This window comes from Leopardus geoffroyi, chromosome B2, assembly GCF_018350155.1.
Source record: "Leopardus geoffroyi isolate Oge1 chromosome B2, O.geoffroyi_Oge1_pat1.0, whole genome shotgun sequence".
NCBI classification, from domain to species: Eukaryota; Metazoa; Chordata; class Mammalia; order Carnivora; family Felidae; genus Leopardus; species Leopardus geoffroyi.
The window spans coordinates 149,738,564-149,756,174 of NC_059332.1; the positions used below are offsets into that span (position 1 = coordinate 149,738,564).

General features: G+C 50.3%; 1 protein-coding gene across 3 annotated transcripts in view; it reads right to left on the reverse strand.

Moving 5' to 3' along the window:
- Nucleotides 1-17,611, reverse strand: part of RPS6KA2 (ribosomal protein S6 kinase A2) — a 345,870-nt gene that overhangs the window by 245,707 nt on the left and 82,552 nt on the right. The window lies entirely within an intron of this gene.

The window sequence follows — 17,611 nt, forward strand, 5'->3', positions numbered from 1 at the left end:
CGAGGCCCCACAACACGCGAAGGCCCACACGTTATCGATCACGAAGGCGGTTCTGTGGCGTGCTTGAGACCAGACCCTCCAGCCAGGCTGCTCAGGCCCAAATCTTACATCCACCTTTCATGAGCTGTGTGACCCTGGGCAAGTGACTTAACCTCTCTGCTTTTTCTTTGCCTCTTCTGTAAAATACAACGATAGGATCGCTTCATAGGTGGTTAGGAGGAGTTAATGCTTATAAGGTACGTAGCTCAGTGCCTGGCACACAGGAAGCACCGTGTAGTTATCTGTGAAGTCAAGACGACGTGACCTCGGTCCGTGTGCCCACCACCGCACGTTCACCACCCGAGCCATCAAGACTGCCTCGGACGTTTCCGTGGCGTTCTGTAGTGCCTGGTGCCTCTTCCAACTTCCTGTACTCACCACTCACCGCACGCGCTGGTGGGGACCTTTTGAGCATTTCATTCATTCATTCATTCATTCAAATACTGCAGGGCCTTCTGGGGGCTGCAAAGGACAGAGTTAGAGCCTTGGTGTCCACGGTGCTGATCATTAAGGAAGGGGTTATTATTTCAGGGTGGTGTGCGACCCCTTGGGCAAATCTCTCCCCCGCTGGCAGAGAACCGGATTTTTTGCAGTCAGTCATCGCCCCCCACGCTGGCGGCCCCTCTGTCTTTCTTCCATCATCCAGTGGGGACGACCAAAGGCAGCGTCCCTGCGGGTCTCCTTCTGTGTGACGACAGCCCTCTGCAACTTCGTCCCGGTCTTGAATCTCTCCCTCACCCGGGGTGTCTCCAGAAGGTGTTTGTTTTTCTTTCAATTATTTTTTAATCTGTGTTTTAGAGAGAAAGAGAGAGCGCACGAGTGGGGGAGAGGGGCGGAGAGAGAGGAGAGAGAGAATCTCAAGCAGGCTTCACGTGTAGCACAGCCCTTCGGCCAGTGTGCGAGCTTGGGGTGTGCCCGATGTGGGGTTCGATCCCACAGCCCTGGGATGGTGACCTGAGCCAACACCAAGAGTCAGACACCTGACCGACTGAGCCACCCAGGTGCCCCAGGGTGTTTTTGTTTTTCAAGAAAACACTTCTAGAAGACCTAGTTTTTAAAATGGCTCCTTCTGGAAAGAACAATTTCAGTCTTCTGAACAAAACTCACACATGAACACGTTAGCCCCTCTTCAGAACAGAACAGTGGGGCGTCGCCGCACTGGTGGATTGCAATCGACTGCGAATGAGCTCTTCATTCCCGGGCAGAACCCCACGGAAAGACCAGCCCCGCACACCCAGCTGCTCTGGAATGTTCTGCAATAAGAATTAGCAGAACTCGGAGTTTAACGGAAGCCCCTTCCTTGTTCTGCAAACTCGATCTGTCCACTAAACCGTCTGCCTCAGAAACTGCCAACTCAGAGGAGAAAGGCAGGCACCAAACTTGGGTCAGATCCAAGCCCTCCGCCCCCAAAACAGCCGTTTCCGTGACTCTGCCCTGCCCGCCAGGACACCACCATTGCCACGAAACACGTAGGCACCCATTTCACACGCGTAGAGTTATTACACTGGTTGATTTTACTTTTAATATCATAAGAGTAACTACAACCTGTAGCAGGAAAGCAGAATATGGACAAAAATATAATCATAATATAGTATGATGCTGGGGCACCTGGGTGGCTCAGTCGGTTAAGCATCCGACTTCAGCTCAGGTCATGATCTAACGGTTCATGGGTTCGAGCGCTATGTCGGGCTCCTGCTTCGGATTCTGTGTCTCCCTCTCTCTGCCCCTCCCCAGCTCGCACTCTGTATCCCTCTGTCTCTCAAAAATAAATAAACATTAAAATTTAAAAAAAAAAAAGAATATAGTATGATCCGAAAAAAACAGGAAGTGTAAGCAGAATAAATCAGCAGGTGCTAGTTTTCTCAGGGCTTAGTTATCAAACGCTGGACTTTCTGGAAAAGCAACCTACGTTCTGGGACTTGGCCGAGCGGATGTCAGGAGGCCCAAACAGTTCACTCTAAGTTCCAGCTCTGTGCTCCAACCACCGGGCGACACTGTCTCCTCTCAACACCACATCAGAACACACGTGGAGGGTGGAGACCCCTCCTCCTGTCCCTCAGGGGAAGGACAGGCCCCAACACATTTCAAGTGCGAGGGTGTTGCGTGAGGCCGCACAGGCCTGCTACACGAGGAAGCAGCGGAGAAGGAGCGGGGGCAGCCGGGAGGCACGGGGCTCAGGTGGCCGGAAGCTTTCCCTGGTTTTCTTTCCCCCTTCCGGCCACAAGTTCAAACAGGGTAGGGTTCTAAAAATACTGTCCCCACATCGCAAGGAACCAGCAGACCGCGGGGGTCACACCTTTGAGCTCAGCGTCACCTGTCAACCACCTGAGAGGGGCAGAATGCCCATTCGACGGCGAGTTCCTCACGTACCCTTTATCATCCTTTCTCTGGGGTTCTAGAAGAAAACTGCCACGACACCCTTCGGATAGGACTGCTGACGTCCGTCGTAGGCGGAAGACTTTTTCGTTTCCTTTATCGCATCCTCCGAAACGGGTGAGGCTCTGCTTCTCGGAGCAAAGCACCGGGCGTCCCTTCTGGAGACCTGGCCTTCTTCGGTCTGCTCAGAGTTTCCTTCTGTGCTTCCCCCCGTCTCGACAGGAGCGAGCCCCTTACCTTCAGTTCAGGAATTCCATCCCGCTCTACCGTCCCGGAATAATTCCAGCCACTCTCTTTTGAGCACCCTCCACCTCTGTGGGCCCACGTGACTCCTCACGGCTCTCGGTGACGCCAGCACGAACCATCCCTGTGCTTGGCTCCCCGGGAACACCTCTAAGCTGACTGCAAGGTTCGGGGCCTGTATCTCCAGGGGGATATGACAGAAGTGCTCTGTAAAGGTGACCAGTATAAATTTTTTTAAATGTTTCTTTATTTTTGAAGGAGAGAGAGACAGAGTGTGAGTGGGGGAGGGGCAGAGAGAGAGGGAGACACAGAATCCGAAGCAGGCTCCGGGCTCCGAGCTGTCAGCACAGAGCCCGACGCGGGGCTCGAACTCACAGACCGCGAGATCATGACCTGAGCCGAAGTCGGACGCTTGACCGACCGAGCCACCCAGGTGCCCCAAAGGTGACCAGTATAAAGGGGACTGAGTAGGGTCCAGATAAAGTTGTAAGAAAAACCAGAGGTGCGTTAGGGCAGAGGTGAGTTAGGGCAGACGGGCCTCGGCCAAGCCTCCCGGGTTGAGGCTGATTCTACGGCCCAGGAGCTGTGAGCCTGGCTCAAAGCGGGATCTGCACATTGTTCTGAAAAACTAAAGCACTGAGTCTTGAGGCCCAAATGAGGCGCCCCGTGGGCACATACGTGCATTCCTCATGCACATACACGCGTGTGCTATGCACATGAAGAGAGACAGAGAGAGAGAGAGAATGACCCACACCCTGAAAATAGACCTCCCTTTCCGGTATCCATAAAGCATGTCACAAACATGAGCTCTAACTTTTTCCCCAAAGAAGAACTCCGTCACTTCCTAAAAGTAGAATCCGTTCAGACCCTATTCTCCGACCACGGTGCAACACTTGAGACGTACGGCCCCGATGTTCTCCCCACCGTCCTGCTGGGACTTGAGTCCAGCTGCGCCCTGGGCCCAGGCACAGGTAGTGCACGCGGCTCTGACTCCAGAGGGGACGGTGTCAGAGTCATCATAACCCACCGGGGGCGAGGCAAGATTTCCTCGCTTCGTGGCTCTTCTCCTGGGTCGTCTGCAGCTTTGTTTCGCGAGCTCACGTGCTGCTGTTTGGGGTATGGCCCCGGGACGGGACGGCTTCTCTCCAAACCACTCTGTCACGGTCACAGTGAACATGTTTAATGCTTGTTTCTTGAATTTCGCCCGGTTTGTTTTCATACTGCAAGACGCTTCCTTTTTTGAAATCCTTTTAGTCCAGACTTCATAGTCAACCTTTCACAGATACGGTGCAATTTTTCATAAAAATAGGTAGGTTTTACTTATTTATTTTTTTGGTTTGGGGGTTGTTTTTTTTTTTGCTTTGTTTTTTATTTACTTTTATTTGCCTTTATTTTATGCAGAATTTACTCCCGGATCGTACGTTTTCATTTCTTCAGTTCCTTCCGGGATATCTCTTTCTTCTGTGCAACCTCCTCTCCTGGTTCCGGAACAATCTGCCCTTGGAGCGTCTCCATGTGGCAGGGCAATTCACGCATGGGTGAGTCCGACCATGAGCCCTGTAAGTTCTGCACCACATCTTGGGGGTTTTGCTCACCTGGATGTGCTCAATGACCAAGAGTCTGTGTCTAACCCCTTAAGCTCAGCATCACTCCGTGCATTTTTGAAGCACGTGCAGTAAAAAATCAGGACTCTTTTTGGCCACCAACCCTGCACCCAGCCCCTCTGTGTGGCCAGCTCTACCACTGTAGCCACAGAATGGCACACATTGCTTCTGCAAAGTGACCTGCTTCTCATACTTGGTGGCCATTCCTATACGCACAGCCCGGGTGGCCTGGACAGTTTCACTCAGGTTCTCAAGTTCAACACGAAGCACTATCAACCATAGCCAAAAGTATGGAAAGAGCCCAAATGTCCATCGACGGATGAATGGATAAAGATGTGGTATACACATACAACGGAGTATTACTCGGCAATCAAAAAGAATGAAATTTGCCACTTGCAACCCCATGGAAATGGAGGGTATTATGCTAAGCAAAATTAGAGAGAGACAAAGATCAATGACAAATTAGACAAAGACAAAGACAAATTAGAGAAAGACAAAGATCACATGACTTCACTATGAGGACTTTAAGACACAGAACGGATGAACACAAGGGAAGGGAGGCAAAAATAATATAAAAACAGGGAGGGGGACAAAACAGAAGAGACTCTGAAATATGGAGAACAAACAGGGTTGCCAGAGGGGGGATGGGCTAAATGGGGAAGGGGCATTAAGGAACCTACTGTTGCAATCACTGTTGTACTATATGTTAATTTGGATGTAAATTAAAAAAATAAATGAATCTTTTTTTAAAAAGTCAGGGGCGCCTGGGTGGCTCAGTCGGTTAAGCGTCCGACTTCAGCTCAGGTCAGGATCTCACAGTCTGTGGGTTCGAGCCCCGCATCGGGCTCTGTGCTAACAGCTTAGAGCCTAGAGTCTGTTTCAGATTGTGTGTCTCCCTCTCTCTGACCCTCCCCCGTTCATGCTCTGTCTCTCTCTGTCTCAAAAATAAATAAAGGTTAAAAAAAAAAATTAAAAAGATCTGAACCTCTTGATCTGCATGACTTTGTGGGGTTTTCTGGGTCCAGGGGAGAAGGAGCCATTTTCAGAGATCCCCTCAGGCCACGTACAGGAAGAGTAGTTTTGCTCTGACTCAACCTGAGAATTATTTTTCACGTGTGTTCGCCACATGTATTCTGTGACGTGAAAACTCTGCTGGGGCTCGGTTTTGGTGCCATACTTACCATGTTTCCGGTTTTCTGGTTTCTTTCGCTTCCTACCTTTTGCCATTCGGCCCAATTTCCCAGTTTTGCGTTTTGTGGGTTTTCATCGTGTTGAGCCGTCCGCAGCTTGGTTTCATGAAGAGCTTTATGATAAACGGAAACTTCTATTCCTTGACTCCTCCGCTTTGCACAGGCTCCCTTAATAACACACCACGAAAGATAAACTTGTTCGCTCACTTCTCCGCGTCATTTTGGTTCTGGCTTCTTAAATTACAGTATTTCATTTTTCTAGTAATTCAATACCTGTACCCTTGATTTTATCAAACTGACATCCTCTCTACGGGCTCAGTGATCTGGGCGTTGAGGAAATAGGCACAGACTCCCACCTTCTATTCTGCCTTTTCGGTGTCTGACGTTATTTTACATGCTTAACACTGGTGGCGTTTACACCCTCTCCTGTCACAAAACCCCCCCAGTCATTTGCCTTTGGTTCTATATCTAAGGAGACTCTAGGTTTTCTTTTTCCCCTGGCTTTTCCAAGGACCCCTTGGCTTGCTGAACTCCCTTAAAGAAAAAAAACTTTGGAGCACCTGGCCGGCTCAATCGGTAGAACACCTGACCCTTGATCTCAGGGTCATGAGTTCAAGCCCCACGTTGGGCGTGGAACCCACTTAAGAAAATAAATATTAAAAATAAAGCTTTCAAAACAAAGATTACTATCACTCCACGACCTGATTTCTCCTGTATTCTAAATGTCTCAGAACCTTGTCCTTGAAAGTAGACCTTGGCTCCACCTTTAAATCCTCTCATCTGCTTGGCCACATGATGTTTTCTCTATAAAACATTACCCTTGAAAAATCTGCATGTGCTGTAATGTCCCAAATTCTAGAACTGATTTTTAACTCTTTGTTTCTAAGATATTAAGATAAACAATTACCCTCTGTTGAAACTTATGACTGAAAATGACGAGATAACCCCAGAATTCAAACTATGACTTAAGAAATCTTATACATCCATGGGGCGCCTTGGGGGCTCAGTCAGTTCAGTGTCTGACTCTTGATTTCGGCTCAAGTCACGATCTCACAGTCCGTGAGATCGAGCCCCACGTCAGGCTCTGCGCCGACAGCTTGGAGCCTGCTTGGGATTCTCTCTCCCTCCTTCTCTCTCTGCCCCTCCCCTGCTCTCTCTCTCTCTCTCTCTCTCAAAATAAATAAATAAACATTAAAATTATGTATATCCTTAAAAAAGAATCTTTTACTTCGAAAGAAAAATATTCGAACTTGCATTTAATTTTAAAGATCGATGGCGGAAGACCCGAATTTACTTTGTTTCTATAGATTTGCCTATTCTGAACGTTTTGCTTCAATATCCCAGCACTTAGCAAAAACTGTTTCCGCTTTCTTAAGACGTAGATGTTGACAAGATGCTAAACTGCCTTTTACGATTGACTGTCAATGAAAGAAAAACACATAAACCTTTTAAACATAAAAACGTTTTAAACACAAAAAGCATTTTAAAATGTGCCAGCAACCAGTCTAACAGTGAAGGTGGAGCCCGATGAGAGAAGTCTACCCTCCACGAAAGTGTGTGTTTCCAAAGTCCGGAAGCTCAGCTCTGAGTGAAGACGGACTACGAACATACCGAACTTGGAGGGGTGGACCGTGCACTTGTCTGTCCGGCTACTTGAGGGCCCACACAGAGACGTCAGGGTTTGCTTTTATATAAATGCCCATTTATGTGTCAAGCTTTTATTCACCCACAGAACCCAACAGTCCTGCTCCTGTAGGGCTAAGCACCTTACATCAGAAGGGAGAGTTAAATGGGGAAAGGGTCTCACAGAGGGAAGGGACGAAGGAAAGGCAGGACAGGAGAAGGCAGAGCCCCTCCGGGCACAGGGGCGGAGACGTGGGTGAGAAGCGGGGTCCCAGCGCTTTGCTCGGTGGATGCGCGTATGCGTGCACGTGCACGGCATGGCGGGACACACAATCGGGCTGATCGGGCGGCAGACAAGGCAGCTGGCATGTGTCCCTTGAGTGGGTCTCATTCATTCGGCCTCAAATGTCTCTGAAATACTTCGAGATGAGCCTCCTCTCCGGCCGCTGTCCCAGAGGTGCTGTCAGAGGACCAGAGTAGGACTCGTGACCATCATCCCGGCCCGCTCTCAATGGATGTGAGATTCAGGGGTGGCTCAACTCAACCGCCAAGGGCTCGGGAAATGAAAGTCCGGCCAAACGACTCTTTCCGGAAGCTTCCCTGTTGTTTTCCACTGGCTTTGCCCTACGCAGCCGCCCCATCACTACAAGACAAAGACCCTGAATGGACAGGCTGTCAGACTGCCAGATCCTGGACGAGTGGGACCCACGTTAGGTAACAGCGAAGACAACGGTTTCTCTTTTCTCGTGCAGGCTCTACGTTTATAAACACAGACAAGCACTGCTATTCGAAAGGAAAAGCTCTCTACCTGAAAAATGATGCTAAGATTTGTAACACAGGCATCAAAGACACAGGTTGAGCCGGACTAACTTTACAGGATGCTTCATTCCCTAAATATTTAACCTGATGGAGCATCACCACAGATCACTCTTCTTTCTGAAGCCTACCGAGGGGCAGATGAAATATAAACACGAGGTCTGCCTGCTATCAGAGGTAAGCGACTTTTTGAACGTGCTCAACAAGATTAGAAGTAAATCACAGACAAGATTAGTCCTTCAAGACACAACCAAAAGGGAAGGAAGGTCTCTTCCGCAGGTGGTGCTGGGGACACTGGATATCCACATGCAGAAGGGTGAAATTAGACCCCTATCTTACACCATTATAATCAAATAACTTGAAATGGATTAGAGGCATAAACGGAAGCAGTGAAACCGTAAAACTCCTAACAGAAAACAGGGGAAAGCTCCTTGACTTTGGTCTTGGCGACGATTTCTTGGCTAGGACACTGAAACCACAAGCAACAAAAGCACAAATTAGGAAGCGGGACGACATCACGCTCAAGTTTCTGCATAGCGGAAGAAGCAATCCACACAATGGAAAGGCAGCCGATGGAATCCTACACTATCCAAGTGTAAGGAACTCATACAACCCAACGACAACAAAAACTAAACAATCCAATTAACAAACGGGCAGAGGAACTGAATACACACTCTTCCAAAGAAGGCATCCAGATGGCCACGAGGTACATGAAAAGATGCTCAACATCACTCATCACCAGGGAAATGCAAATCCAAACCACACTGAGATACCACCTCACACCTGTCAAAACAAGAGATCACAGGGGCACCTGGGTAATTCAATTGGTTAAGCGGCTGACTTTGGTTCAGGTCATGATCTCGCGGTCTGTGAGTTCGAGCCCCGCGTCGGGCTCTGTGCCGACAGCTCGGAGCCCGGAGCCTGCTTTGGATTCTGTGTCTCCCTCTCCCTCTGACCCTCCCCCTGCTTAGGCTCTGTCTCTATCTCTCAAAAATGAATAAACATTAAAAAAAATTTTTCAAAGACAAGAGATCACAAGTGCGGGTGAGGATGTAAAGAAAAGGAAACCCTCATGAACTGTTGGTGGGAATGTAAATTGGTGCATGAATAAGTTCTGGGGGGTCAGACGTACAGCGTAGTGATTATAGTTAATAATAGCGTATTATACACTTGAAAGATGCTAAGCGAGTAGATCTTAAGTGTTCTCACCACACACACAGAAAAATGGTAATTATGTAATGGGACAGAGACGGTAGTTAATACCACGGTGGTGATCGTTGTGTCAAATCAGCACGCTGTATGCCTTAAACTTACATGATTATCGCATGTCAACTACATCTCCACAAAGCTGAGGGGATAAAAAAGATCAGCCGTTCAAAGATAAACATTTGGCACAGGGAATCAGCAACATAAACACCTAAACTGATTGCACATCACAAACTCTCAAGGATAGTGATGTGAAGAAACCAATGGGAATGTGATAGAATCAGGCCGAAAGATTGCATTTTTAAAGGAAGCGATCTCTACGTTAGTCTGTATATTTTCCACCGGGGTTTTAGGGCATCTCAAGTGAAGTTCTCATTATTTTTAACAAGAGTAAAATCTGCCATGTCTGCATGGAAATCTCAGGATTAGAAGGGACACAGAGTCCATCTAGACAGGTTTTTTTTTTAATGTTTATTTATTTATTTGAAAGAGAGAGACTCCCAAGCAGGCTCCACACTGTCGGTGCAGAGCCAGATGTGGGGCTTGAACCACGCACCGAGAAATCATGATTTGAGCTGAGACAAAGAGTTGGGCGCTTAACCGACTGAGCCACCCAAGCGCCCCTAGAAAGTTTTTAGGCATAAAGCCCCCTTATGATAGGCCTTCCCGAGTACCACTGGGCTATCTGTTGTTCAAAGACAGCACTAGAAGCGGGTGGCTCCAACCGTTGAGCTGAAACCCTGCTTGGAAAATGACATGCTTCCTTCCTTCCCTCCTTCCCCTTCTCCACGTCTATTCCTGCTTGATCCTCTGGACCCACACACGACACACTTAATCGTGTTTTGTGCCGGCACCTCAAACAATTCAGCACAGCAAAGCCTTCCAGTTTCCAAACCATGATTTTTTTTTTTTTTTACAACGCCGGGGGCCAGGAACCCTCCTCACCACCATTCCGGTGGCTTCCCCGTGTGCTACAGTGTCCCTGAACCTTTATTGGTCTTGGCCATGGCTCACGCTTTCCACTAAGATAGCTTCCAAGCAATACACGTTGGAGAATTGTGAGAAATCATTGAGGCAGGAAGCTAGCTCACAGAAATGAAGCCAGTGAGCAAACACACAAGGCATTTGGCCAGTTGTGAAGAGAAAACCCCCTCGGGCATCCCGTTTTTGCCACGCAGGTGGAAGAGGACCAGACTGATCCTACGACTCGCCCGGAACACGTTCTCATTTTGACTGAGAAAACTTGAGTTCTCCTGATTTCTTTTCATTAAAAGAATTTTAATTATCTTTGTTCTTTGAGTGACGGTTTTTAAAATTGTTACTCTCTCAAGCCTTTGATTCCTTTCTTGCAGCCAAGTATTGGCTGGGGACATGGGCGATGTGCCCTGGGTCATCTGGTCTTCAGTGGGAGCTCAGGGTCTCGGGAGAACAAGCTTCCAAGGACTTGACAACCAGGAGATTGTCTGTACGACGAAAACCTACTGAATGACTGTTACTAGTGTCAGAGGCTGCAAGTCGGGGCTCCCACCACCGTCTGCCACGCAGGCTGGGACACGCAGGTGGCAGGGCTGCTCCTGTGACAACTCTGGGTTCCAGGGTGGGTGGGGGAGGGACCCCACGGCTGTTTGTCAGGAAAAACGTCAGGAATTGTCGGAGCCTGGAAAAACAGCAGCTAGAAAACTGAAAACAGGAGACCAGACATCGGCTTCCGAAGCCGAGTGTTAGGGGAGGGTCAGGAAGGGAGGGTCTAGCGGGCAGCTCCAGGCGCCATTCCCAAGCTTGGTCACTCATCCACGTCTCTGATGCCACAGGATGTGGGTAATGCTCAGGATCCTGAATGCAAGGGCTCCCAGGTTGTCTTAAAGAAACCTCCCATGGGGGCGCCTGGGTGGCTCAGTTGGTTGAGTGTCTGGCTTTGGATTTCAGCTCAGGTCATGATCTCAGGGTCCCGGGATCGAGCCCCACATCGGGCTCTGCCCTGGGCATGGACCCTGCTTGGGATTCTCTCTCTCTCCGCCTTTCCCGCCTGTGTGAGCCCTCTCACACGCACATGTTCTCTCTCATGAAAAAAATAATAAAAAAATGTTTTTAACTTACCAAAAAAATGTTTAGAAACCCCCTATGGTCCAAACTGACTCCATACAGCAGGATCAACACCACGTGTTCCTTCCTCGTTTCCAAAATTGCCTTGTCTGGGTTTACAGATTACAGTTCTTTCTTCTACACGACCAACGAAGCCAGAGCGGGAACGCGAGCCTGGAGATGAGGTCCATCGCAGACAAGTCTGTGGTTGCCCCACGGTCTCGGAAACCATCATTCTAGCGCACTGACCTTGGTATTTCTTAAACTTGAAGGGACCTACTCTCTCTGCACCCCTCGTTAGCTTAGTTTGGTTTACCTGGTAGCACTTACTTCGTGATCTGCCCTTTAATAAGCGCATAGACAAAGACCTGAAGACTGCAAGAAAAATGAACAAAATCCGATGAAGCGCGGACGCCTTTCGCGTGCCTGGTGTGCATGGTGCTCCTAACGGGTCCTCCTCTCCTGACTTTTGCAGGGCCTTCCCGCCCGCTGGCCCTGAGCGCAGTGTGCTATTTACTCGGCCGCTGTCCACCCAGGAGATGCGGAACCAAAGGCAGGGCCTAGAGGGACACGCTTACTCTAACACCATGAGAGGGACGGCAAAGTCACCCGCCATTGTTTTCCATGTCATTTCTAATAAAATCTACAAAAAAAAAAAAAAAAAAACTACAGAGAAGTTTTTTCTGGAGATTAAAAAAAAAAAAGTTACTAGAACTTTCTAATCCCTCCTTCTCGACCGACTAGCCAGACAGGCTGCTCAGAATCAATGCAGTCCAGGGGGAATGCATCCCTGAGCGTATCCGGTTGGAGGAGAATCAGACCACACAGCAGAGTGGAGAGAACGTTCGCGTCCTGAACTGCACAGATGTTTTCCAAGCCAGCTTCCAGAGGAAGAAAATGCTTGTGTCCCCCACCACCAAGGATGCCCAAGTCCTCACCCCATAATCTCAGAATGTCACCTTCATTGGAAATAGGGTTCTTTGCAGATGATCAAGTTGGAATGAGGTCATCGGGGGGGGACCTTCATCCAATGTGACTGGTGCCCCTGTGCAAAGGGGAGATGTGGACACAGACACACACACACAGGGGGGACGCCATCAAAGATGGAAATCGGAGTGTTGGTGCCACGGGCCAAGGAACCCCGAGGGCAGCTAGCAAACCACGTGAGCCAGCAGGGAAGCCTGGAGCAGGTTCATGGCCTCTGAAGCGGCCACGCTGGGATTTCACCCACACCTGATCTTGGACCCCCCCCCCCCCCCGCCCCCAGGACCGTGACAAATTAATGTCTGACGCGTAAGCCACCATCAGGGGGAACTCTATTACGGCAGTCCTAGCAAACTAATACAGACGTGAAATAATCATTTTTGAAACCTGATTTAAAAAGTTCCATCATTGGGGTGCCTGGGTGGCTCAGTCGGTTGAGTATGTGACTCTCAGTTTCAGCTCAGGTCAATATCTCAGGGTTTCATGAGTTCGAGCCCCACAGTGGGTTCTTTGCTGACAGCGTGCAACCTGCTTGGGATTCTCTCTCTCTCCCTCTCTCTCTGTCTCTCCCCTGCTCATGCTCCCTCTAAAAAAATACATAAATAGTTCTATCAGTCCAATTTCCTTTGCTCTCCACCCTGCTCCCCTTCCTCCCCTTCCCTGCCTGACTCTCCCGTGCAGACCTTCCTACCCAATTCCAGAGACGGAGGACAGGGCCGTGGATTTAAGTCAGAGGCCAAGGGTCCACCAGCCAGTGGGCTGCTGCTGGCCAAGCCACTCTCCCACCCCTGCTGTTAGAGCAACCTTGAGTTGTCTGGCTCCAGCTGAGGCTAAGCATCACCTCTGACCTGCTCTCGTGGATGGGCTCCCTGCCCCCACCTCCAGCCACACCACCCAGCACAGGTTGGCTCCCGGGTGGGGTGATGGCTGGGACGGGCCCCCTGCCTGCTGAGGAAAGGGGGATGGCCTCAGGGCGGGGGGAGATCCGGACGGGCACTGCGCATCCCACACAAACACACTATCTGTTTCTAAAATCTACTGGGAACCAATCAATCAATAGTGGTTTCTGGGCCCAGGAGACAGTTCTACTAAGAAGCCTTAAGGACAGAAGGCCGGGAACCCCTGGTAACGTTGAAAATGCCCTGTTACTCCGAGATTCCCATTCTAGGCACACAGGGAGGGAGAAGGGACAGGAGGAGCCACACGTTGGGTGTTGAAAACAAACAGGAAATAGTCCCAGGCTGGAACGCTGAGAGGCCCTGAAAAGGACTGAACCACAGACGTAGGAAAATCTAAGCGACAACGTGGGGTGAAACACACAACCTGCAGAATGACAGGCGTCGTGGTTTCAGTTTTTTAATTACATAAATTTTAAGCTACACAAAGCTATTCTGTATATCATTTTTTAATACACACGTACTCTTAACAAAAAGTACAAAAGTGGAAGGGAAGGCATTGTACCAAAGTCTTATTAGCCATGGCTGTGGAGGCGGGAAAGGACTAGAAATACTAAAGTCAAAATACTTTTTTTTTTTTGCAGAATTTCATTTTTTTCTTTCTCTTTTGGTTTTACTACAAAAAAGAAAGAAAAAAAAAAGCCAAAATATTAACTATCAAACTAGACGCTAGGAACCTCATACCTTGTTGAATTTTTCCGAAACTCCTCTACCGTTTGACGACCTCCTCTAAAATATCCAAATGGGAAAAAACATTCTTAGGAGTAGTCCTCCCCATCGGGATACGGTAGCTCTCAGAAAGAGGAGTGCACTCCAAAGCGGTTCCACGGGATCCAGCGTTCAGAGGCCACCGGCCACCCAGGAGAGAGCTGGTCAGTCACCGGGCCTCCTGGACCAAGCTCACCAGGGGCTGGCCTCCTGGCTGGACGGGACGGCCACGAAGCACCATGAGCCCTGGCTCAGGGAGCCAGGAATCATTTCACCTTGCCTTAGAAGCTGTCACAGCTTGAAAAGCAGCCCCCAATCCTGATGCCATTCAGCAAGCATCACCATTCTATGTTCCAGACCACTGAATATTCACCAGGAATTAAGAACAGTGCCCCGTTTGTGGGGACTGCTGTCCAGGGAAACAGGTGGATCATGGGGACGCCTCCAAACTGTGTTCAGTGCAGAGGGGACAGGTACAATGGGAGGCCTCGGGAGCCTCTTCCAGAAGACACGATGCTAGACGTGAGCCCTGAAGGCAGGGGCAGTGGTTGGCCACAACAAAGCCTCAAGGAATCCCAGGTACACGTCCTTGGCTGGACCCTCACTTCTCAGGTCAATCCTGGACCCTGGAGCGGTGGTAGGGAGTCAGCTGGCTCTCATTTTAGAGAAGTTCTGCTTCCCTGGGATCTTTCAGGACACATAACCCTGAACTCAGTCACCTAACACGCCTCAAACATTGTTCCGGACAAGTCAGCAGCATACGAAAGCCTGCTCTCTTCTCCGCAGAAAATGTACCCTAGACATTCCCCCAAATGTCACCTCTCTCTCTCTGGGGGTTCAGGACCCTCCTCCATGGGGCTTTCATGTGTCTGGGGGCAGGAGAGGGGTCAGCGAGCGCTCCTGGCCCAGCCAGACCGCCCTGTGTCAGTCTGGGCCTCAAGGATTCTACACCAAGTGATACTTGGCCGTGACGTTCTCAGCTTGTTGAAGGGAAAGTCTGCGGACATCTGCGGCATCAGGCTGCAGGGCAGAGGTAATTGTACTGTTCCTAACGTCTGATAGCCCGCTTTACGGACCCCAGGGAGCGAGGTCTACGCAGTCAGTAACAAGAGCAGCTTGACTCACCTGGATCGCTGTACTGCTTGGAGACGGAAATGCCTGGAGTGTTCTCTTGCACTGACATCTAGGGAACTTAGGAGTAGACAAGGTGAGGACACACGCATTCCCAAAAGACGCAGGGGCCCCACGGTAGGAGCTGTGGGCACCAGCCCATGGCTGTTCTCGTCCTGCCCTCAGCCCCCGGGTCTGCTCGTAACATAATTCTGACGTCATCTTGCAGCGTGGACGTATGTCCTTCATATCATACCCTTGCCACTTAGGAGAGGGGAGGTGGGCAGGCCTCAGAGGGGAGTCTGTGGCCAAAGGAAAGCTCCTGGGTTTCCTTGTGAGAGAGAACCGGAGCGAGTCCGTGGGCCGAGTGGGGGGCACCGGCACTCAGGGGAGAGGGCGAAGTGCACAAGGTAAGGGTTCCGGGGATGCTGTCGGGGCAGGGGTGAAGCTGCCGCGAGAGGGGGTGTCGGCCCCAAATAGGGGGAGAGCCCCATCCTCGGAGGCTGCCGCGAGCAGGTGCAGGCTGTCGGGACAAAGATCCACTCGTTAGAGGGAGACAGGAACCGAGGTGATCGCTCTTTCTCCAACGCGGGAGCCGAGGTCCTGTGTTCAGAAGTCCCCAGTGGCCTCAGTGTGTCGGGGTGACCGCCGCAGGCACGGGGGAGCGGTGCCCACAGCGGCCCACGCAGGACAGAGAGGGGCTACTGGTTCCCCCCGGGCCTGGGCAGAACGCGACCCCTCTTGCCCTCTGGTTCTCTGCTTCCTGTTAGCAGCCGTGGACCTTCTGGAGTGTTTCGACCGGGAAGGATTACAAACACGAGGTTTTCTCCCTAAGCACCATCTGCTTGGGTGGAAAAGAGATACTCAGACTCTTGGAAAGAAACACGGGTCATGAGCAACGGCACTGACCCCTTACGCTTCAGGAGGGTGTAACCCCTCTGCTCACGCGCAGCGGCTCGCGGTCTCGTGTCCTCGGGAAGTTCCAGACATCGGTTCTTTCACGTGCCAAGGAAAATACTCAGCCATTATTCCGGAAGAGCATTAAGAGACCTCACGAGTTCACACACAGGTACGGGGGCCAGACAGCAGCGCGAGAACAATATGCAGGTTTACTGTCCCCGGGATGCGGCACCTGTCACCACACACGCCAGGCTGCGGCACGCCCGAGTCCGTGGATGCTGAGCCAGCCCTAAGCAGAGCCGTGCTTTATTTCTAAGGCAATTTCTCCTTCAGGGGCAGTTACGTATTTTATAAATTTGTCTCATGAAGGATTAGGCAAACTCACCTTTCCCATAACAGACTTCCCACGCGCAGAACGATAAAATACCACCGATTTGGAAAGTGCGCATCCCTTGTTACCGCAACCGGTAAAACATTATACAGACGGAGGGGAGTCTCAGCGTGTGGATTACGAAGCTCTGCGCCTATGTCCTTGTGCTATTCCAGATCCACTTTCCAAGTCGTGACTCACAGTAAGACAAACTCGGACTAAATTCCCAGCAAACCTGAAAGAGCGCTGAGAAGTCACTTACTCGCCGGGGAGACGCTTCGGCGGCAGAAGCGAAGCTGGAAACGATAGTTCTTCCTTCTCCAGCAGCCCGGCTTCTGGGGACGCGCCATAGGCGCACAGAGGAAATCCATTTATGGCAACGATTTGCAAAGCAAACTAACAATAGGACCAAAACGCTGTGAATGTCTACAGGTCAGAGAGCTGATGAAACGCCACCGTCGATGAGCTAAGGCTACATCTGCGTGCTCCGGAAAGCTCAGGGGGACAGAAGCAGACACATGTCTGATTTACGCACACACGCTGCTTCCGGCCGAACAACGTACTGATGGTTTTGTTAAAAACACGTCATGGGGTCTGTCAGCTAAGTGTCCGACGTCAGCTCAGGTCATGATCTCACGGTTTGCGAGTTCGAGCCCCCCCCGTCGGGCTCTGTGCAGACAGCGCGGAGCCTGCGTGGGATTTTCTCTCTTCCTCCCTCTGCCCCTCCCGCACTTGTGCCGTCTCTCTCAAAAACAAATAAACAAATGCAGGTTCCCAAACGGTAAAGTTTACGGTAAAACTCTCTCCAACTGTCAGACTCATCAACAGACACCGGACCCTCCACCTTCCAGCTGCTTATCTCTGAACGAAGACCGAACACAGGCAAATAGTTTGGGAATTGAATCTACGTGGGTGATCTCATCTCTGTTCTTCCCTTAGAAAATGCTCGAGGCTCATGGACCAGAAGGCATTCGTGCTTCGCATCTTCCAAGGCAGAGCTGAGGTCCCTTGTCCCAAAACACATCCGGTCCACCGAGTCATTCTGTCCTGTTTCCTGAATGCTACTACGAAGCCCCTGTTGAGATTTTCTAGAGTCCCGTGAAATCGACCCGCGTGGTAAGAGCACTTGCACACCACCCCCGGGTGGCTTGCACGTTAGAAGGTGACGTCTGCCCCCCGCTGGCCTCTGTGATGTTTTCCCTGTTCTTTTCCCCGAATTTCTTTCCATTTCTCCAGCAAAATGTATCCAAGGTTTATCCGACATCAAGGTTGCCGGTGGTGGGGGAGGTCAAGACCACTCAGAAATCTCTCCTGGCCACAAAAGAATCCACTCCAAGATCCACAAAACCCCAAAAGCTCTAAAATACCGTCCACTGTTTATTCTGTCAAAATAGCAGCCTTGTT